This window comes from Pseudorca crassidens, chromosome 16 (genome assembly GCF_039906515.1).
Source record: "Pseudorca crassidens isolate mPseCra1 chromosome 16, mPseCra1.hap1, whole genome shotgun sequence".
Lineage (NCBI taxonomy): Eukaryota > Metazoa > Chordata > Mammalia > Artiodactyla > Delphinidae > Pseudorca > Pseudorca crassidens.
The window spans coordinates 62,423,313-62,446,198 of record NC_090311.1 but is presented as its reverse complement, the minus strand read 5'-3'; the positions used below and the strand labels follow the sequence as shown (position 1 = coordinate 62,446,198).

Here is a 22,886-nt window from a genome sequence, read left to right as displayed (position 1 = left end):
AGGCCAGCACTGAGCCCCTTCCCCAGTGTGGGTTGACAGCTCCACATCGATGCAGGCGCCAGCAATTTTCCTGCCTCTGGAAGGGCCTCCTGTGAGGCTGTCCACATGGCTGTCTGGGCCAAGGCTGCAGCCTCTGCTCTCCTTCTCTCTGGACCCCATGTCCTTCTCTGTACGGTGAACAGTTTGCACAAGACCACCTGAAGGGGCCCCCTTGTTCTGTAGCTTGTGAACCAGTGACTGTAGGGTCTGGTCGGCCTGGGAGACACACCTGGGCCTTGGAGGAAGGTAGATGTTTCAGTTCGGGCCATCGGTGACCAGAGGGGTCCACTGTCCCACACTTTGCATCTGCAGAGCTCAGCCTGCCTGCTGCAGCCACAGTGTAGCCGGGACCAGCTGTCACTGCCTCCGGCATCCCTCCTTGCTGTCAGATGGGGATGAGCCCTCACATGCCCCCTCTGGGGGTTGGGGGCTGTCCTGCCCCTCACCTCGCCCCTTCATTTGCCCTGCTCTGAAGTCAAGGCAAGACTCCTTGAGTGAGAAACTGTTCGTAAGCTCCATGAGGGCAGGGACTGGGTGGGTCTAGTTCATGGCTTTATTTCTGGCCTGTGCTCAGGAAGGCCAGGGCCTCGAGCATTCCTGATCTGTGAAGTCCCACAGGGAAGGCCCATCGAGCAGGACATGGAGCCCACTGGCCAATGCCCCTCCTCCTGGGGCCCCGGCCGAGCAGAGGGGAGGACGCCCCTTGAGATGCCCCAGAAGCAGGAAGAGACACAAGGAGGCGGGCCAACAGCAGCCTTTGACCCCACCTCCTTTTGGGAACTGTCCAGTAAGGGACTCAGATTGGCTTCCAGGCCTGGATTTAGTTCTCATTCACTGGGTTACCTTGGACAAGTCACTTAACTTCTCTGGGCCCGAGTTTCTTTTTGGGAAAATTGCAAGAAAAATGCTTGGGTCTTTTCTTTTCCTCTTCACTCTCCCGCTTCTAAGGGGAGGAGAAATGATGGGAGTTACGATCAACTGTGTTATAGATTTCAGGTGCTACAAGTGTTACAGGATAGACAGATCAATCCAAAACCCTATGATGTGGCTTTGAGACCCAGCACACACACCAAAGTGCGCGCACACACACACACACACACACACGCACACACACACACCAGTCTGTATTCCCTTTAACTCCTCCAGTTTTGCCAATTCAGTTACATTTTTCCATACCTGATACCTAAGAAGACACCCCAGGTTACTGGAGGAGTTGGGCGGACCTGTGCTGAGGCAGTGGTATGCTTGTGTTGGCCGTGGAGGTGGCTCTGTGTGTGATAATAATAGAGGGAATGGAAGTTGTTGTTTTGTGACTCCATAATCAGCTCATGTTTAAGCCCTGATTTCAGTCTTTTGAGACATTACTAATATCGCCCCCCAGCCCACCATCCCAATGAAAGAAGTTCACCCATAGCTTTAGAGCTCAGGGCAAGATGGCATGGAGAGGTGAATTCACTTGTCCATGGTTCCACATTGGTCTTGAGAAGAGGACAGTGCATCCCGCTGCCCTGCCCTCACTCAGCTTCCTTTGCCCCACACACACCCCTGTTCCCCGAGCCTTTGAGAAGCCTTGAGAGTCAGGTCATTAGGACCCAGGGTCTGTCCTTTGTCTGAGGCCCAGCCAGGGACAGAAAAAGGGCCAAGACCAGAAGCAGGAAGTGGCTGGGCGCAGAGCAAGACCCCAGAGTGAGCAGCCGGCTCCTAGCTGGGGTGACTGTGTACTTGCCAGTTCCCGGGGTGGGAATGAGCCAGTGGAGCAGCTGTGGCCTGAGAGCCGCCTTGGCCCCTGACCTGCAGCCTGGGGAGCCTGGCACGCACTGGGCTTCCTCTCCGGCGGCCAGCCCCTTCTACTGAAGCCACTTCTGGCGGGACAGCTGATGCCCGGGCCTTTGCAGGGTGAGAGGGCCTGGCAATGAGGCCATCCACTGCCCTCATCCACGCCCCTGCAGTCACTCCACGGCGGCGTGTGGTCTCCACACCTGTCCCCTGGCATGCCTGGGGACAGGGGCCTGGCAGGAGCCTGCTCTCTTCCTTAGTCTCCCCCAAACCAGGAAGGGCCTCCTCCATTAAGCACCATTCATTCTCATTCTGTCCCCCTCTGCCCATGCTCCTTGACTTGGGGTGGATACTGGGAACGAAGGGATCATTCCTGATGCCGAGGAGGGCTCGATGAAATATGCTCTGCCTGAAATATCTAAATGAGTAAAGGCACTTTCATTGCTCTCTAAAGTTCTTCAGTGGCTGACTCCATACTAACAGAGCTGCCAGGGCTGTCCCTGGGCCTCCCCTTGGAAAGATGAGTGCGGAGACAAGCCCAGGGGGCAGCTGGGTAATGAGAAGTGGTTGGCAAGTCTGTCTCCATAATACTAACAATAAAGTAACAACAATAATAGCTAATTCATATACCACGTACCATTTGCCTGCCACTCTTTTTAGCACTTCTCACATGCTAACTCATTTAATCTTCAAAACCCTATGAGGTAGGTATTATCACATTATCCCCATTTCATGGATGAGGAAAGTGAGGAAAGCCAGGAGGTAGCAGAGGTGGGGTTTGCGTATCTGCAGGTTAGCCGCATGGCCCCTGCTCCGGAGCGATTATGCAGACTGCCTCTGGGTTCTTAGGTAGCTCCGTGGTCCCTCTGTCATCCTGTTAGTCCTAGTTTGGCTCCACCTACTCGTTCTCCCTGGATGATACAAAAGCCCATGCCGGCCCAGATTCACATCTGAACTCTTTTGTAAAGGATCTACACGAGTGGATCTTTTTAGGCCAAACAGCTGAGCCTGTGCAATGTGAGAGGGGCGACTACTTGCCAGAGGTTTCCAGAAAGCATGCAGAGGTCACTCTGGGCTGGCCCAAGTAGGCTGGGCCCCGACCACTGCTCTGAATAGCCACCGTCCCGCCCGGGTCCGCTGATTGGTGGGTGGGGAGGCGTGGAGGGCTGGAAGCTGGTCTGCAGTTGAAGGAGCCACAGGGGAGCCAGGCATTTGGCTCAAATAGCAAATGCCGAGAAGATGGAGTGGAGCCTACAGATCTTCAGCCTAAAACTGCCTTCCCAAGCCCTGTCCCTGTCTGTATACCCAACCTCTTCCCAACCACTGGCTTACCCACCCACCCACCTAAGGAGCCAACCCCTTACCTCCCGTGCCACTACTGAGCCACCCAGCTAGTACCCAGCCCACGTAACATTCAGAATACACACTCCTGACCCCCATCTGGACCTACAATGCTGACCCTACTCACTGAAGCCCAGAGCCATGCCTCCCAGCTGGCCTGCCCTGAATCCACACCCTACCTGGGTCATCTCTGGCCTGTATCTCCTCACCTTTCACCAGGCCTGTTGATTTCTGACACCCAGCCTACCAACCCAACTGCTGGGCAGCCTGCTCTGCACCGTCACCTCCCCCAGACAACTTCACCTGCCCACATAGCCCCTCGCTGCCCATCCACGTTAACCGACCACCTGCCCACTTACCTAATGCCCAGCCCACACTTCATAAATCACAGCCACTACTTCTGGACCCAACGCCCCTCAGGCGCTAATAAATGTGATTCACCAGCTCTTCTGGGACTGTCCAAGAATTGTATTAGAGGCCTCATCTTGGACAGAGGTATTTTCTACTCAGGTCTCAAAGGAGCAGGGCAGGTAGGGCTGGGGCACTTGAAGAAACTGCTTCTTTCCCCCTTATAGTGCAAGTACTGCCCTACTGGGAGAGCATGAGATGGGTTCCATACCTCTTAACCCCTTCTACTGAAAAACCTCGTTGGAAAGACAGTTTCAAAAACTAGGAGGCAACTGAAGGTGTCACCAGCAAATGCAATTCAGGATAGATGGACAGAACTCTTTATCTCTCTAAGTTCCAAAGAAAGGAAAGCAGCGTGGAGTAATGACAGGGCCATAGGCGAGGATCTGGGGCCTGCACCATGAGAGTCAGGGGTTCTGGGTTTAGACCCAACTATGTCACTCACCATGTGGTCTCGGGCAAGTCACCTGGCCCCTCTGGGCCTCTTCAGTAAAGTGAGAGTTGAAGGCGATGACATCTAACCTCCCCAGCCTCTGGCCCCACTGCTGTCTTGGGCTGGAGAGTCCCTGTCAGGAGCTTGGCCAGGCTGCTTGTCCACTCTGTCCTTGGCACTCTGTTCCAACAGCAGGGCTCCTGCTTCATCCACTGACCAAGCCCCACCAGGTGCATGGTTCATGTATGGTCCTCTGTGCTGAGCAGGGAAAAAGTAGACAGGGAGACCTCTCCAAGGACTCCCTGAGAGGACGATATGTCAGCAACATCCCCACAGCCAGATTCTGTAGCCCAGGGAGGGCAACTAGGCATCATTTCACATGTCAGCACCCACTGACTGTTTGTGGCTGCCTGGAGCACGGTTCAGAGAAGGATCCTGTGCTCAGGGAGGAAGTGCCAAGATCAGCTAGTGATGTCTGCATTGGGAACAGGGAAAGGGGACATGAATGCCAGGAGCTGGACCTCTGGGTTTATTTTCCTACTGTTACCCTCAAGCCTTTAGTAAAGTCTCATTTAAAAGAGCCTTCTCTCATTGCACTACAGGAAATTAAAAGGGAATAGTGAGTCCGCCCCCTGGGTCAGATGCCAAGTGGGAGACAGCGCTCCCCCCCTGCCCCCACCCCAGGTTAGTATGATGGTGGCAGGGGTGATTACCTGGAGATCTTCCCAAAAGGGCGACTCTCAGGATGCTGTGGAGTGTGGCCTTTTGTGGGCCCTTTTTCCTTATGTACATTTTCCAAAAATTTTCAGATTTCCCCATGAAAATGCAAACTCTATGAGGACAGAGTCTAGTCTTGTGTCTGCTATTTCCAGTTGAATGAATTGTAAGCCCTGGAGGGCCTGAATATGTTACTTATTCATTCACTCCTCTCTTCCTTCCTTCCCTCATTCATTCACTCCACTTATTCACCCATCCATCCATGCATTCATTCATTCCTCCATCCATCCATCCATCCATCCATCCATCCATTCATTCATTCATTCCTTCCCTGCACATTCACTCACTTCATCCATCCATCCATCTATTCATCCATTCACTCCCTTATCCATTCATCTCTTCATTCATTCATTCATTCACTCACTCCTTCATTCAGCAAACATTCACAGGGGCCCCCGACTCACCCTCACTGCCAGGGAATCTGTTAATCCTTCTCAACTAGGCCAGGGAGGATCCCAAGCTAGAAAGTCTTAAAATATGGTTAAAGGAAGCATCCGGGTGGGCAGGGGCCTACCACAGACTCACTGTGGGGCCTTAGATAAGTTGCTTTCCCAGTTTGATCTCTGTTCTCTCAACTGCACGTGGCCAGTGGGCAGTGGCACCAGAATGAGAAGGGACGATCTGTCAAAGTGAAGGGCAAGTGAGCAGCTTCCTGGGCCAGCATCTACGAGCTGCCTGTGGGAGAGCTGGTCCCACAGGTCTGCGTTCTTCAGGTCGATGGGCAAAGAATGTGTCCTAGGATGTGGTCTGGTCGGGCAGCCCCTGCCCTGCTGCAGTGGGGCTGATCTCCGTGTGAGTGAGCATGTGTGTGTGCTCACATGCGTGCGTGTGGGTTTGCATGAATGTGTATACACACTGTGCAGTATTCCCAGGACATGGACGGGGGTGGGTTTCCACCCTGTGGGCCCTTCTTTAGAAGGAAACTGCAGCCCTGCTCTCCCCACTCGTCTCCCCATATCCCCCACCTCCCTCCCCCTCCCTGTAGCCCGTCTTCATTTTAGGAGGCCCCTTAGCAAAGTGGCGAGCATTTAAACTCTAGACTGCCTAGGTTTGAATTCCAGATCTACCCGTTACTTGCCGGTCATGTGATCTTGGGCAAGTGCGTTTCCCCAGTGGCAAAATGGGGGTGTTGGGTGATTCTAGGGACATTGGGACCCAGTGTGTAGAGCACAGCCCTCCCTGCATGCCCCTTCTCCCTGCCCTTGAGTTAAACATCAGGGCCTCAGCTCTAGATGGAGGCAGAGGCAGAGGAAAGACCCATTTCCCAAAAATACTGATTTCGTCCCTGAACCCAAGCAGCTGGTTGGAGCTGGTGGCCTCTTTCTGGGATTGTTTATGTAGCTTTCCTTATAAACACAAAGGTTGGAAAAACAAAACCAAAAAAGATGTTTAAAAATAAGCAAATGAATGAGAAATTTTTGTGGGTAGCACGGACAGGGCCTGGGGCAGATGGGGTGGCCACAGGGCATTACCCTGGGGATTAAACGCTTGAGTGGGCTTGGGGCCTGACCCCAAGGCTCTCTCCAGCTGCCCTCCTTCTAGTCACATTTCCCAGTCCTTCCCACCTTCCCAGAGAGGCCTGACTCCTCAGCACTGTCACCTGGTCACAGCCATGAAAAACGCCTGGGAGCCCCTGCCAGGAATTGGCCCAGCTCTACCCACCTCTGTGTGACCTTGGGCAAGTCACTTTCCCTCACCGGGTCTCAGCTTCTGAGGATCCCTAAGGATCCTTTCAGTATTAACATCCTGTGATTCTCTTCTATCTAAGAGAGTGGTTATGAGAGCACTTTGAGAAGAATAAAGAACCCCATCAAGAGATGCCCGTTAACACAATGTTGGGGGATAGGGATCCACCCCTTAGCTGCTGGGAAGGATTCTTTAAAAAAGTCTTGAATTCTAAAAATTCAGTTTTAGGATTATTTTGGTCAGATCTGGGCCTGGATACCCCCTGAAATACTTGTTGGTGATCTGTGCAAAGAAGAGAAGGTCTGCCCCCTTTCTGATCGGGGCAGATGGTGTCCTGGGATGGATTTCCCCCAACACACACCCAGGAGGATGGCCTTCCCTTTCTCCAGGTTTCCTGGATGCAGAGCCCAGCACAGGGGCTGACCAGTCTGTGGTTTCTGGTCTCTCTCTGGCCCAGAGCTGACCCAATGTGTAATCCTGGTACCCTACCCTGAAAACATAGGACACAGCGACCCTCTCTTCTAGCCGGGTTCTACCCCAGCCTGGGCTACCTGCAGCTCTGGCTTTCAAAGACACGTGTTGAATGGGGAATGGAGGCTTTGAATCCTTGCCCTCAGATGGAAGTACAGATACATACCTTGGGAATGGAGAGAGTGTGGGGATTGACAAGATAGCAGAGGGTGGGTAATCAGGAGACCCAGACTCACCTTGTGTCCTTGGACAAGTCCCATCCCTCACTCTGGGTCTCAGCATTTTCACTGTTCTTCGTTCTCTTACATACAATGCATAGTTATTGAGCATCTACCTTGTACCAGGCACCGTACCAGGTACTGTGGGACCATTAGTGAACAAGACTTGACCTATGCCCTTGAGGAAGGTACACTCTGGTACAGGGATGACCACTCCATTACACCAGTACTATTCCTCTCCTTTCCTGCACTCACTGTAGACATTGCTCATCAATCACAGCGCTCTGTAACACTGAGCCCAAATGTAACCTCGGGATCTCTTTGAACACAGCACTCCAGTTTCCAATCAACTGGTACCAGGTGGGGATTATCCCCTGCCCAGCTTTTCTCACAGGGTCACTCAGGGAATAAAGCAAGATTGTAGCTGGGTGAAGGGAACGTGCTCTAAAATCAAATCCAAGTACAGAGTCTGTTTTTACACTGTGCAAGCATGCAGAGCTGCTGATAGGTCAGGAGGGGGCTCCCTTCCTAAATATTCTTGAGAATTAAACCAAGGAGCCAGAGCAGTTTGTGTGCAGAGACCGTGCCTGTCCCTCAGCGCCCAACACATAGCCTAGCACACATGGCCTGTTCCAGAAACGTCCGTTGCATAAGTGAACACATCCTCCCATCTCTGCCCAGCCCCCTCCACTTATCCAGGAAGGAGGCCATGCTTCCTTACTCCTCCTTTCTGAAATAAGTTAGCCCAGGCCTGAGGGCTCCAAGGAGGCTGGCTTTGGGACAGACAGCTCCTCAGAAGGCAGACCCAAGGCCCCTGGTGTGGAGAACTGCAGTCAAACGCCGCTCCCAGACCTTGTCCAAGTGTCCTCCTTCCTGTTTTGGCCAGAGCCTCGTGGGGTAACATTGTCCTTAGCAAGGTGGGGCGTGTCTGTTTGACGCTGTCTCCCTCCCCACTCAGCAGCTAGCTAACGCAGTGTTTAGACTGTGGAAACCTCTGGGGTGTCTGGGGCCTGAGGCTGCTCCCAGAATGTGACAACACTTGTGCATTAACGGAGGGAGAGGAGGCTGGGGAGGGAGGCTGCTCGCCAGCCCCCACTGGCGGGGCTTCACCACCTGCTTCTTTCCAAAGCAGGCAGGTGAGGAGTGGGGAGGTGGAGTCCCCCAAGGGGAAGCAGAGTCTGGGCTTGGCGCCTCTGCTCTGTGTGTTTATGAACAGGAGTCTGGCCCTGCAGACTCTTCAAGGCCCTGTCTCATCCGGCATCCGATGTGAACCCAGTAAGGCTCTGGGAAAAAGGCCATGCAAGATTCTTATTGCTGCTCTGCCTGTGGGGAAGCTGGACCAGAGAGTTTAAGTGGCTCACCCCAGGACACACAGCCTTACGAGACTGGCTCCACATCATGCCTTCTGACACCGTCAGAGAAGCCTGGAGATGCCAGGGCTCCGGAGTCTACAGAAGGCTGCCCGTGGGAGCAGTGGAGCACTCTGGGCAAGTGCTTAGGCCCTGGAGTCAAGCTGTCTGGTCCCAGACCTTGCTGCCACCACTCTCAAGCTGTGGGGCCTTGGGCACATGACTTAGCCCTCCTAAGACTCACTTCCTCATTTGAAAACTCGGGGAAATTTTACCCACTTCATGAGGATTTTAAAGAAGTATATGTTTCTCTCTCTCTTTCTCTCTCTCCAAACATGTATTGAGATTTATCCTGTGCCATATTCTTGAATGCACTGAGGTACAGAGATGGAAAAGTTGCCGTCTCTGGCCTTCAGCTTAATCTAGGCATATAGGTCAACAAATAATAAAATACAGCGTGGTTAGGGCCAGGATTCTACACACTGCTTTGGAGATGCTGAGGAAGGAAAGATTAACTGTTGGGGCTGGGGATATTGGGAATCAAGGTACTGAAAGATGAGTAGGAGTTTACCAGGTAGACACGATGAGTTGGAAGGGTCTTTGGGGAAGAGGAAACAGTCTTGGAAAGACTTGAGGGTGTGAAAGCACATGGCAGGTCTGGACAACAGGACCGTTGGTGTGACTGGTGCCTGTGCTTCACCACAGAGGTGAGCCTGAGGGGCGGTTGTGCCAGAGGGTCAGGAGCTTTGCAGCCCGGTAGGACCCTCAGCAGACGGGGAACCGTGGGAGGATTTCCTGCAGGGCAGGGGTGTGAGGCCTCTGACCTCAGCTGCTGCTTCTGGGACTGAGACCCAGGCCAGGGGCTGCTGCAGAGATGCCAGAGAGATCAACCAGGCCACCCAAGGGCACACAGCAGATCTGGGGCCAAGGAGAGACTGAATGGAGAGTTTCCAGAGCTGGGAATTCTGGAGCTTTTTTTGACCCTAATCTTGTGGGGGAGGATTGAGAGTAGGGCCGAGGAGGAAAAGCTATATAGGGGCCTGATGGGCAGCGCCGGCTGGAAGCCCATTTGGAAGCTTTTGTTTGCAAAGCGCGGGCTCTTACAGGGTCCTTGTGCCGACTGCTCTGTGTGGGGAGAACACAGAGGATACCTCAGGGAAAGGTGGGAGCACTTGTTGAGATAGAGTTTTAGAGAGACCCCTAGGCTGGGAAGAGAAGGATGTCTGTGACACCTGAGGCTATGGAGACCAGAGCCCACTCCCATGCAGGGCCCCTGAGAGGACCCTAAGGATCGTTGATGGGGAGGCCCAGGGAGGCAGGAGGAGTGAACTGCAGGAACCGTGGTCCTGGGAGCTGCAGCCAAAGACCCCAGGAACAAATGGGGCAGCCGACTTCACTGGACCATGGGAGGTGGACAGTGAGGCTACCCCCCAGATCCTTGTGACCCTAGAGAGAAAGGGGCTCCCCCATCCCCCCACATTAGGCCTTCCCATGCTTTTTCATCCTCTTCTGGGAAACTCAAGGTCATCTCTGGAAATGGTGCCTCTCCTTTGATGCCTAAGCCAGAGCAGTGACCCAAATGGTGGAACCTTCAGACAAAGGAGAAGGAGAGGGAAGCACCCAGGGAAGTCGGAGAGGAGGAGAAGCAGCTCGTTATTACAGAGCACCAGGGGCAGAGGCAGCAGGACTGAGGGAAAGGGAATGAGACTCTTCATGTTAGGTAACCTGGCCTCAAGTCCTTGCTCTACCACTGCGTGCTCTGTGCCCGTGGATGGGTGGCAGGAGTACTGCCCCAGGGCTGGGGTTAAGACAAGTAACTCACTGGGAGAAAAGACTTGAAACAGACACAACCCAGGAAGCATCAGCATCCATAACATATCAGGAATGGTTACAAATCAGTAATGTTTCATTTATACACAAATGTTTCTTATAACATGTTACAAACAGAATGCTTACAAATGACACAATGGAAAAGTGAGCAATTGTGAACAATTTGCAAAAGAAACACAAATGTCCAATACAGTCAAACATGCTCACCCTCATTAGTAATCAGGGAAATTAAAACACAATAATAATTTTATCATCATATTGGCAAAACCTCAACCTTATTAATGGTCAAACAAAGGTAGATAAGGATGCGAAGTAGGGACTCATCCACACCAGGGCAGAAGTGTAAATTGGTACAACCACTTCCTACAGCAATTCAGCTGTAATAATGTATTAAACCTGAAAATGTGCATCGTGTATGATCCAGCAATTTTGCTTCTAGGAAACTATTGAAGAAATACTAGCACATGTATAGGATGTTCATTCCAGTACTAATGGTGAAATAAAAATGTGAAGCAGACTAAATTTCCAATCAGTAAAAGCTCACTGAAGTATGATTTATTCCACAACAGAACACAGTTTACTAGTTAAAAGATGATCCCTATATACTTATGCAGCTAGATCTCAGAATCATTGTTGAGTGGGAAAAAAGCAAGTCATAGATTGACATAGGAGTCAGGATTTCTTTTTGCCCTAAGTAACCAAGCACCCAACCTTCTCTAGCTTAAAGGAAGAGGAGTTTATTTTTTCTCCAATAACAAGGAGTCTAAAAGTAGCAATTGCTGGAGTTGGGTCAGCTGCTCAGTAATACATCTCAGGGATTCTCTTGGCCTTTCCTTTTTGCTCATTGCCTCATGTCATGAAATGGTTACTGCAGTTCCAGACATCACATTTGTATTCAAGGCAAGAAGAAGGAAGAAGTGAAAGGGTTTTCTCTTCATAAAATTGTGGCTTTTTCTTTGTTAGGGGAAGCCCTCCCCAGTAGAATTCCCCTGATATCTCATTATGAAGAACTGGGTCGTCCACTAACCTTTAGACCTTTCTGCTTAAAGGGATGAGATTGTCAAAAATCGTTTAGAGCAGACTTTTTGATAATGGCCATTTTGACTGTTGTGATGTGATAACTCGTAGTTTTGATTTGCATTTCTCTAATAATTCGTAATGTTGAGCATCTGTTCACGTGCCTCTCGGGCATCAGTATGTCTTCTTTGGAGAAATGTCTATTTACGTCTTCTGTCCATTTTTTGATCGTGTTGTTTGTTTTTTTGATATTGAGTTGCATGAGCTGTTTGTAAATTTTGGAGGCTAATCCCTTGTCGGTCACATCGTTGGCAAATATTTTCTCTCATTCTGTGGGTTGTCTTTTTATTTCATCTATGGTTTCCTTTGCTGTGCAAAAGCTTTTGAGTTTAATTAGGTCCCATTTGTTTATTTTTGTTTTTATTTCCATTACTCTAGGAGACGGCTCAAAAAAATATTGCTGCAATTTATGTCAGAGTGTTCTGCCTCTGTTTTCCTCTAAGAGTTTTATAGTATCCGGTCTTACATTTAGGTCTTCAATCCAGTTCAAGTTTATTTTTGTTTATGGTTTTAAAGAAAGTTCTAATTTCATTTCTCTTACATGTCACTGTCTAGTTTTCCCAGCACCATTTATTGAAGAGACTCTCTTTCCTCCATGGTATAGTCTAGCCTCCTTTGTCATTGATTAATTGACTATAGGTGCATAGGTTTGTTTCCAGGCTTTCTATCTTCTTCCATTGATCTATATGTCTGTTTTTGTGCCAGGACCATACTGTTTTGATGACTATAGTAGCTTTGTAGTGTAGTGTGAAGTCAGAGAGCCTATCATGATTCATTCTCATCTATTCTCCCTGATATCAGGAGATTTTTGCTGACCACTTGAGTACATCCAGGTTTCATTAGCAGGGAGGAAATGGGTGCCGTCACCTGCTGAGTGGGTGGTGGACAGTGTTGGCTGCAGGTAAAATTTATATGGAAAAGAAAACCCACCCATGTTTCTGTTTTTGTACCAAACACACACAGGGGGTTATGGGGCAGGGGTGTGGGAGTAAGGAACGGACTTGGATGTGACACTCAAAGGGGCCTTGGACTTTACCTGCAATTTTTTAATTTTTCAAAGGAAGGCTGAAAAAAAGAGACTGTATTCATGTACCACTTATGTAATTAAAAGTTAGTTTTTAAAAGTCCTATCAGAGGCCCGCTTCAGCACACCTAAATTTGGCCTAATCCCAACCCAGCCCAACACTGCAGAAGCAAAGGCAGTCACCTGGCCTGTTACTCCAAAAAGTTCAACTCGGGGGGCCCCTGGGAGAAGAGGGAGGAAATTGCCTGAGTGACTCTTGGCTCCAAGAAAAAAGCTGGGAGCTGATCACTTAAGGCTTTGTAGCCCTTTCAGCAGGGCTGTCTTTGACAGACAGAAAGTCAACCCGTCGGTATTTCCTTGCAAATTCGCTGGGCCTCCCTCTGGAGTCCTCCCTCATTCTTCAAACAGAAACTGCAGTCTGATTAAACCGCCTGTCAAATATCGGCAGTGCAGCTGCTCTCCTTAAAACCATTTACAAGACGCTCAGGGACACATGAGGCGGGATGGACAGGAGCAACGAGGGAGCCTGGAGCCGAGCCGGGGGAGCTCAGAGTCGCTGTGATGACCAGAATGTCACAGGTCCGTGTCGGGCAGAGTGCAGAGCCGCCTGTGCTCCTGGCCACGATCCGGCCTTATACTGTCTACTAGCCCATTTTACAGGTCAAGAAATGGAGCTCCAAGGAAGGGAACTGTCCAGGTTCAAAGTGTTTTAGACTCGCCTCTGATCCACAGCCTCCCTGGGAAGCTGGAAGAGCAAAGGAGAGAACTGGAGGGGGCATGGGGGGGGCGGTTCTTAAGCATCAGCTCCTCCAACGCCCACCTCTGTTTCCTCCCTGTGCCCTGCAGTGCCTAACAGATATTGCAGCATCAAAAGCCCTGCCCAAAAGACTTGGCCTCTAAGAAGGTCCTTGGAGATCATCTAGTCCAGTGTAGTTTTCCAAGAGTGAGCAGATAAAATCCAGCTTAAAAAAAAAATGCAGTACATGAACTAGAAAATATCAGAGCATAGTGCTTGTGGTAAGGATCGATATTGTTTTGTGAAATTTGTCTGTGGGTGTTTTTGAGTCAGTGGCAAAGGTGTTTCTTACTTTGGATTGCAGCGAAAGGAAGGAAAGAAAGAAAGAAGGAAAGAGGGGGAGACAGAGACAGAGAGAGGGAAAAGAAGGCAGGCAGGAAGGGAGGGAGGCATTGATTTGGTCTGTATGCTTCATTTTACAGATGAGAAGACTGAGGCCCAGGGGAGGGTGTGATGTGTCAGGGTCGTACAGTGGATGGGGGCGGGACAGAGCCTCAGGTCTCCCTGGCCTGTAGGTGCAGCTCAGGCCACTTCCCTGGTGATGGGGCTCCAGGTCTTGTGGGTCCTCCCAGGGCTGCAAGAGTTACAGGAAGCTCTTCCTAGCTGTTCCCACATTTGAGCGGCTTGTTCACCCAGCCCTACTCCTTGGGTCCCCAGCTAGGGGGCCCTGTTCCTTTGCCACTCCTGGTAAACGTTCCTGCTATTGTAAATACCCAGCGGCAGTCACCCCGTTTCTCTCTGAGGCCTCTAACTTGCTCTCCGGACCCCTTTCCGCATGCACGTGGCTTGTGCTGAGAAGTTCTCGCTCCTTTACGTGGAATTTGGAAGCGGTCTTCTCACAGTGGCTGGGCGTGGTCTGGCACTGGTGGGTGAAGCCCTTGGAGGGTAGGGACCAGGCCTCACGTTTCCACTGGGAGGGCATCTGGCTAGGTTGGCTATGTTGGTGTGGCCATGTCAGGGCCCAGAAACCTGAGTTTGAATCTTGTTATGCCTCCACCTTGCTGTATGATATTGGACAAGTCACAGTCTCTGAGCCTCAGTTTCATTCTCTGTAAAATAAGCGAATAATTCCCACCCAGCACCCTCACTGCAAGGATCAGATGAAATCAGCATTGATATGTAAGCTCGCTAGCTTGGACGTTGGTGATTTTTACCTGACTAGCATCCATTCCTTACCGCTCACTCTTTCTGCTAAGTGTATCCAATTTCCCTTTGAGAGACCACATCTCTCACAGTCAGCCCCAGAGGTGGGCGTGGCTGACCTCCCCAGCCCGCCCCCAGGCCCTCACCCTTGACCCCAGCCTGGCAAATCAGTGTGTTCTCTCCTCCTGGCCTAATGATGGTTTGGGAATGAGTGCGTGAAGCAAGCCAGACCAAGGGACTGAGCCCAGGGGCTGTCGTCCACACACTCCTGGGGCTTCTGAGCTGATAGAAGAGCCCAGAGCCATAGGGAGTCAGCATCTGATGAGCCAACACACTGAAAAAGAGATCCAGGAGACAGAGAGTGAGAGACAGCCTGCTGACACTGCTTGGGCTTCTCAATCCAGATCGACGTAAGGCAAACTCTCCTTCCAGCCTCTTCAAGCCAATGAATTCTCCTTGTGGTTTAAGCCAGCTTGGCTTGAGTTTCTTTCACTGGCAGCTGAGAATGCTAATTCAGTAGCCAAAACATATAAAGTGTTAAAAAAAAAACACAAAAACCCACATTTTCTCTCTTTGGGGCCTCAGAGGGCCCCTCCTCCTTCTGCCTTTACCGCTCCACCAGCAGCGTCCCTGCCTTTCCTGGCAGCGCCCCGCACACTCAGTGCCTCCTGAGACCCTCTGTACTCACTGGCTGGCGAAGGGCCAACCTCACCTCTCCTGAGAACCCATCCTGGACAGACTGGCAGGAAAGAGGACTGTTAACTGACCATATTTGGTTCGGACATTTATATCCAAAGAGTAGGGCTCCAGGCCACCCAGCTCTGTGCCAGCGGATCCCACTCCTCCTCTGGGAAGCCTTCCAGGCCTGCAGCCCACTTAGACCTTTTCAACTGTAGAGCATCTGCCTGGGAAATTCCTGCCACTCCCCAAGCTGCCCAAGTCTGGGCTCTGCTCTGGTTCTGCCCCCTCCTCTCCACCGCTCCTCCCACCTCTCTGCACCCTTTCCCTCTTCCCTATTTGGGATCTGGCCCTTGGCTACTACTTCCTGCCTAGCCCCTTCCTGGCAGCCTCTGCTCTGGCTTTCCCAGGCCTGTCAGTGCACTGTGTGTGGCATCTCGTCACCAGTGCAGGTAAGAAGGGCCAATGCCTCATGTCCGACTCTGGCTGCCAGGACCTGCCCAGCTGATGGGAGGACCCTCGCTCATCCCTCCCGACAGGTGATAGCCATCAGTCATCAGGGATCATGGCCTTTCACACTGACTTCAATGTGGACTGACCCCAATTCCACTGACCCCGATGGGGACTATTGTCCAGCCTAGGGGGTGGCATCCGAAGCAGCTTCTCTCCTGTGGGACAGGGCAGGGCCTTTCAAGTTGCAGTGGGAAGTCAGTGCTTCAAGGCCAGTCCCTAGCTGGGCATGAGTTACGCACTTACGGGCTGGGGTCAGCCTGAGATATGGTCATGCCAAGGGTTGCCAGATAAAATGCAGGACACCCAGTTGTACTTGAATTTCAAATAAACAACAAATTATTATCAGCATAGTATATCCCAAATAATGCAGGAGAAATACTTACATTAAAATTTTTCTGTTGATTATCTGAAATTAAAATGTATCTGGATGTCCTTTATTTTGTTTTTGTTTTGTCTAAATCTGGCAACCCTAGCCATGTGGCTAAAGCTGGAGAGATTGCAGTGGGTTGTAGAAGAAGGGTTCTCTGCCACAAAACCCTGCAACAGGTGCCTGTGGAGTTGGTACCTCCTGAGAACTTCAGAAGGACAAAGAGAGATGGTCGTTCTGAAAAACAGATCGTGGTCTACTTGGAGGTGGATGAGCTTCCAGTATTGGCCCAGCTCTGAGTTGACAACTGCAGACCCTCGTGAGTCTGTGTTTTGGGGGCTGCATTTAAAGTACCGTGAACTCTGATCTCTTCCCCAGACCATTTTTCTCTCAGGGGTTTAACTCAGGATTTCATGGTTGTGTTAGAACTACAGAAATCCACAACAGGTGGCCCTAAATGCCAGAGGACCTGGAGAATAAAAGGGGAGGAGGGATGATTGCAACAGACATTAGCAGGGAGGGAAATCAACTTCAAGAGTAGTTTCTGCATATTGTACCCTAGTTTTTCCTTGACTTTAATTGTTAAATTGGAGATGGATTCCTCTGGAGGGAAAATTTTGATTCCAAGATGTAATGAAATGACTTTTTTTTTTAAAACTAAATTGTATATTTAAAGGGAAAATATTTTCCAGTGTAATAATGGTAATATTGAAAGTAAGTTGCCAAGCATAAATACAAAGTGATTACAAGTGTGTGTTTGCATTTGGCCCAGAGTTTCAAAACACCCAGTGACAGCTTAATTGAGCAGAACACAAGGCTCATAAACCTCTTTCCTCAATTTCCTACAGCAGCAGACAGCGCTGTGTTTCTTGGCTGCCTGGGTTGTGTTTCAGGGCACACTGGGAGCTATGATCCAGGTTCCTCTAAACAAAGGCAGGTGGAGGAGCTGATGTAAAGTTGAGCAGTCGTTCCAAAGGTGGCACGGGTGAACAGGTGGGGGAGGGGCAAATTGCGAAGTAATTGATGGAATGAGTGGTTGCAGGGAGGAATCAGGGAGAAGGGCCCCATGGAGTAATCTAGAAGGTATGGCTCTAGGTTTTGTATTTAGAATTAGTCTCTAGATTAGTAATAAGACAAAAGCACATTTCTGTGCATTGTGTTTCTACATTTTGGGGTCCGTCTATAAACAGGAAGCCTAGAACAGGAAGGCTTGGCCCATCGGAGATGCCCTGGAAAATAGCTTTGGAGCATCTAGCAAACGCATATGGCGTGACCCAGCTCCTAGCGAAGAAGGGAACTCCTCCAGGACTTATTATACTGTGGGGGAATCTGCATTATGGAGCCAGTCTAGTACAGGAGTGGGAGTGGGAGGTAGAGGGCGTGAAGACAGGCAGCTATGGCCCAGTGTTCTGATATTTGCAAGTTGGGCTCCCATTGTGTTTCTCTGTTTCTCTCTGGCTCCACCCTACCACCAATTTCCCCATTTTCTCCACTTCGCCCTCCTCCGTTTCCACCAGGCCGAGGCAGGAGCGTATCCTGGGCCGGGCCATGTCCTGGGCTCTGGCCTCTGTGTGCCGGGGGTGGTGGGTGCACCGGGGGTGGTTTGTGGCTCACAGGATGGAAATTGTTTCTCCCAGTTTGGAACACTGGCCTTGTGTGTGGGCCGCTCAGATTTTTCCAGACACAGTGCACTGCAAAGAACTCTGGGGTCTCCGTTGTGCAAGAGCAGGGTTCGGGTGGGGATGGGGGGGAGGTTTTTAGGCTTTCTCCTCCCTCGAAGGAAAGGTCAGTGAGCAGATGGCAACCCCACAAAGGGAAACAAAAGGATCTGGCTTTTGGCTAAACCCACAGCTGAGCATATAGGTAACTACTAAGTGGGTGAATTCAGAGGAACTCTGGGGGGAGGGAGAGGAGACTGTGGGAGAGCTGGAAAGCTTCTGGAGAAGGGAGCTGAGAAAGATGAAGGGGGGGCCCATTTCAGAGAGCAGGGGAGAGAAAGAGTGGTTCCAGGAGAAAGAGTTCAGGGGAGCATGGACACTCCGATCTGAGGAGAAAGGAGGCTTTGGGGAGGGCGGTGCCGTGGAAGTCACAGGGGAGAAAGCCCGAGGTGGCTCATGTTTAAAGGAAGAAACAAACCTCCTCTCAGATCCAGGATGGACAGTGCTGAGGCCAAGTGAGGTCAACTTAGGATCCCCATACCTGTGGCTTAACCCCAGTTATTCATTCTTTTTTTCACCATCAGACATTTATTAAACACCTACTGTGTGCCAGGCTTTATGCTTCCTACACTCTGGAAGTTCCAGGCTGATGGTGTGTGAAAACATCCCATAATACAGAGTAGTAAAGCCTAGATGAACCACTCACAATTCAGGTGCTGGTCAGAGGAGCTGGGCAGGCCTGTCCGTCAGGCTGCTTTGTGTGAAGGCTTTGGAGGGTGAGAGGGCTGCCTAGTCAGTCTGTGGGCTCCTCCCAAGCTCAGGTGAGTTGGCCTCGACCCCCCCCAGCTGTGGCCCAACCAAACATTCAAGGTGGGGCTTCTCCCCCACTCCAGGTCCTCTGCCCCATCACAGGCACCAGGACCCACTTGCCCCTGACTCTCCAGGACTTTCCACCCCCGTCTAGTTTTTGTTCCCTGGGGTCTCCTCCCTATAGATCCTCCCTCACTCTGTGTAACCCCTGGTGTTCTTTCAGATCACTAGGCTAAGCTAATCTGAAATAGTCATTCCCCCTGTGTGTTGAGAATGGAGGAAACCTTCATGTCTGGCCACTCTGAATCATCTTTGTCGTTGTCATCATATGTTTTCATTTTTACAATTTCTTAATGACTTTAGTTTCCAGCAACCCAAATGAAACAGACAAGCAGAGATTCTTCCTACCGTCTATAGGTGGTGGGAAACACTGAGGCTCAGAGAGGTTCAAAGACGTGCCAACAGTCACACAGCTAGAGTGAGAAAGTCAGGGTTTGAACTTGCATCTTTTGACTCACATCCAGACCCTTTCTGATATATGATACAGGTAGCATGGCAGGATAGTGGGGAAAGTATGGTGTTTTCCCTAGAGGTACAGAATAATTGGGCATAGATGGGTGGGGAAGGACCTTGGACTCCCTTGTCCTTTCTTAGCTACGTAGAATCATTTCTAGGGGAATGGAAGTCCTTGGTTAAATCAGCACAGAACGGGCCATCTCAGGCAGAAGTGAGATTCCAGCCAAAGGAGGTGTTCAGTCATGGGCTGAGTGACATCAATGGCTTCTTGGCGTTGTACTAGCTGCTGCCTGCCTCAGATTCCTTCCTCTGAGCTTGGGTCCCAGGAATACAATTACATGTTTCTTGGAGACATGTCTTTCTGACACTGAAATGATTCAGTTTTCAGCCCCCCAAAACCTACCCACACATGCATACTCTGTCCCACCCTGAGAAATAAGACAGGAGCCAAGCCACACGTTGAGCTTGGAAGTCAAAAGCAGAATGGTAAGGAAGAGGGACCCCCTCACCAGCCCCTCCAAGTCTAGCGATGCCGTCTACAACCTGTTCTGGGAACACGTGACACCTGTGCCCAGAAGTAGCCAGGTTCCAGAGTGTTTCTGGTTAAGTCAACCCTGTAAATACACCCAACAGGCTGGCAGCCAGAGACCAGGCTGCTTGGCACCCAGGAGAGTAAAGATGGGTTTTCTTCCCCCCGATGGCAAAGGCTAGGCAAAAGCCCTCACTGTCCTCTCCTGGACACATCCCTGACAGGTCGTGTCCCTCTCCCCTGCCTCTCTAGTCCTAGTTATTCTGAATGCAGGCCTGTCTGAAGCCAAAGCCCACTCCTCAGCTTGCAGCCCTTGGGCCATGGTGGTGACTTGGGCATTCTCTGACCAACAACCTGAAGGCTTTCTAAAGGTTTGCATTTTATCTATCTATCTATCTATCTATCTATCCATCCATCTACCCGTCTGCCCATTCATCCATCTATCCATCCAACCATCCATCCATCCATCCATCCACTTTACAAAGGTGGCACAATCATGGGGAAGGTTTCACCATGACAAAAGAATAAGCATGAGTATTCACTCCTTCTTGAACTGGGTATTTCTGTCTAGATTTTTTTCACTAAGTATGTGCAGATATGTAATATCATACGTCTATTTTTTCAAAGATGGTACCACTCTTTCAGAGAAAGAGACTTCCTTGTGTGTTTGTTTTCATTTAATGGCAGATAACCACTGCTTTGTGGGAAGATGAAACACACACAGCCTTACCAGGAGGCATGGAGACAGACTCAACCCAAGGGCTGAGAAAGATGGAGCACACACAGGCCTGGGTGGAAAGTCTGGACCTTATCCCTGATCACTAACAAGGTCTCCTACCTCTGTCTGGGTCTCAGTGAGACACATTTGCAGGGTGAGGGGAATGGCCAGTAGATTTCCAGAAACTCTTTCAGCTTTTGTTTCTCTGTAATAACCTCTATTTATAGAGAACTTACTGTAAATGAGCTCATTTAACTCGTACAAGCCTGTAAATGGGTGCTATTTCTCCTCTCATTTTATAGACCAGGAAACTCAGGTACAGAGAATTTAGGTAACTTCAAGGTCACATGGCAGTGCATGACACAATCAGGACTTGAACTCAGGTCTGTATAAGTTCAGAGCTTGTGTATTTGGTCACTACACTACACCATCTGCCACCGACTGCCGGAGTGAATGTCAGTGGACCTGGGAGAGCACACACCAGGACGTGGAGGGCATCTTGTACTTGGGCTAGTAAAGACCTTGGCTCAGGGTCACCAGCTCATAGTTTAGAGTAAAGCAAGACAGATGCACCCTCCCAGACGAGCTGGGCTTAACCCCCAGAGCCTGTGGGGTCACAGGGCAGCCAAGCCTGTTGTCACTTCCAGTGCTGGGACAGGGCAGGCACAGGGCACAGGTTCAGCTGCCCTTGGGGCAAGACCAGTGCTTTTAGTCCAAACTAGGTGTCTGAGCCTCCTGGAGCTTCCAGGGAGAGTGTAGGTCTGGCTGAGCTGAGCTGCCCAGCTCCCAGAGAGAGACCCAAACACTGTCCTGAGGCTCAGAGGTCACAGGGAGGATTCATCCCTGGGAACTCCATCTACCCAAGAGACTCTGGGTCAGGATCTGGCCGCCTCCACTGAACAATCACCCCTCCCCGTGAGACAAACATCCCGCACGGATCAGCACGGCCACTGAATGTGACAGGTCTCTGTACTCTATTTCCCCCACTCCCTGCCACCCCGGTTATCCACCTCATCTGGCTGGTCTTGGCGGTAGCGAGCGGACAAGGAGAGTGCATGCCGCAGCCCCCATAGCTCCCGGCGCATCTGCCGTGGGAACGGGATGCCTCAGCCTTGCTTTCCCTCTGCCCCCTCCTCCTCCACCACCACCAGCGCCCAAGTCCACCTGCAGCTGAACCCAAATGCCAGAAAATATCTTGGTTGTACGGCTGAAGTGAAAACATGGGTGTGATGGAAACTCTTTTGTTACATTTTCATTAAGATCTTCCTGGGAAACTCGTGGATGGAGGGGGAGACCTCTGAGGCCAGCGTCTGGCACTCCGTGTGCCGGAGGATGGCACAGACCAGCCAGGAGCAGCACACTCGTGTCTTGGAGAGGCACTCACGCGGGCTGCCTAGGGGCTTGAGGGGGAGCAGGGGAAGGGACAGAAGGCCCTCCGTGCCACCCACCTCTGAGCCCTGTTTCTCTCTGCCGTCCCCAGAAACTCAAGATCCCAGATCCTAGTTCTGACTTTGACACTCACTGGCTGTGTGATGTTGGGCAAGTCACATCACCTCTCAGCCTCAGTTTTCTCATCTGTAAAGTGATGATAAAAATGCCTTTTTCTCGGAGTTGTCGCAGCGCAGCTTTTGGAAGTGGACAATGGACTTACAAAGCAGTCCACCAGCCCTCATCCATAGTTCCAACCTCCAGAAGCTCTGAGAACCAAAGCTTTTTGTAACCCATTTGACAGCAAGACTTGAGCTAAACTGATATGAGACTATTTATTGAATTTATGTATCCTCTCTGGTGTGAATATCCACATATTTTTTTTTTTTTTGCGGTACGCAGGCCTCTCACTGTTGTGGCCTCTCCCGTTGCGGAGCACAGGCTCCGGACATGCAGGCTCAGCAGCCATGGCTCACAGGCCCAGCCGCTCTGCCGCATGTGGGATTTTCCCGGACCGGGGCATGAACCCGTATCCCCTGCATCGGCAGGCGGACGCTCAACCGCTGCGCCACGAGGGAAGCCCATATCCACATATTTTGCCACAAAAATATTATGATGTTTGGTCATGAGGTGCTGCCCTAGACGCTGTTAGGGGTTTCATGTGTTTAAATAGACATCTCAAACCCCAAAAGTTCTGAATGCTGGAACACATCCAGCTACAAGGGTTTTAGGAAGGAGTTTGTCAACCTGTTTTTGGAAATGAAGGGGAAATTCATTTGTGGTTTTAGGAGATTTTTTTTTAAAAAAGGTCTGGAGTTGTGCCGGATTTGAGGTCTCTTTTAAAAGCCCCTCTTCACTGCCCAGGCCTTAGCTGTGACCCAGGAATAATTAAATCAACACATTTATCAAGCTCTTATTGTGCATGAGGCACTGTGATGATGCTTTATAAATATTATCTATTGTAACCTTCCAACAGGCCTGTGAGACATTTCTATGATTTTCCCATTTTACAGATGGGGAGATGGGGGCTCACAAGGTAGGTGTCTTGCTCATACAGGCAAAGCCAATAAGAGGCAGATTCAACCCGGGTCTGATCAACTCCAGAGTCGGTGCTCCAGGCAGGGGACCAGGAAATCGTGGTGCAAGGAAGGGGCTCTCTTGGGAGGGGTGACATGCAGGGACAAGGTCCTGGAGAAGGTGAGGGATACTCAGCTCCACTCTCCAGCTAAGGGACACTCTTCCCAAGCCACTCCTGCCCATGTGCATCTGCCCCTTTCCCTCATCCAGCAGGGACCGCCACC

At 50.7% G+C, this 22,886-nt stretch overlaps 1 protein-coding gene across 2 annotated transcripts in view; it reads left to right on the top strand.

The window, feature by feature from the left end:
• The window catches only part of FAM241B (family with sequence similarity 241 member B), a 252,848-nt gene that overhangs the window by 175,083 nt on the left and 54,879 nt on the right, over nucleotides 1–22,886 (top strand). The gene's annotated exons all lie outside the window — the stretch shown is intronic.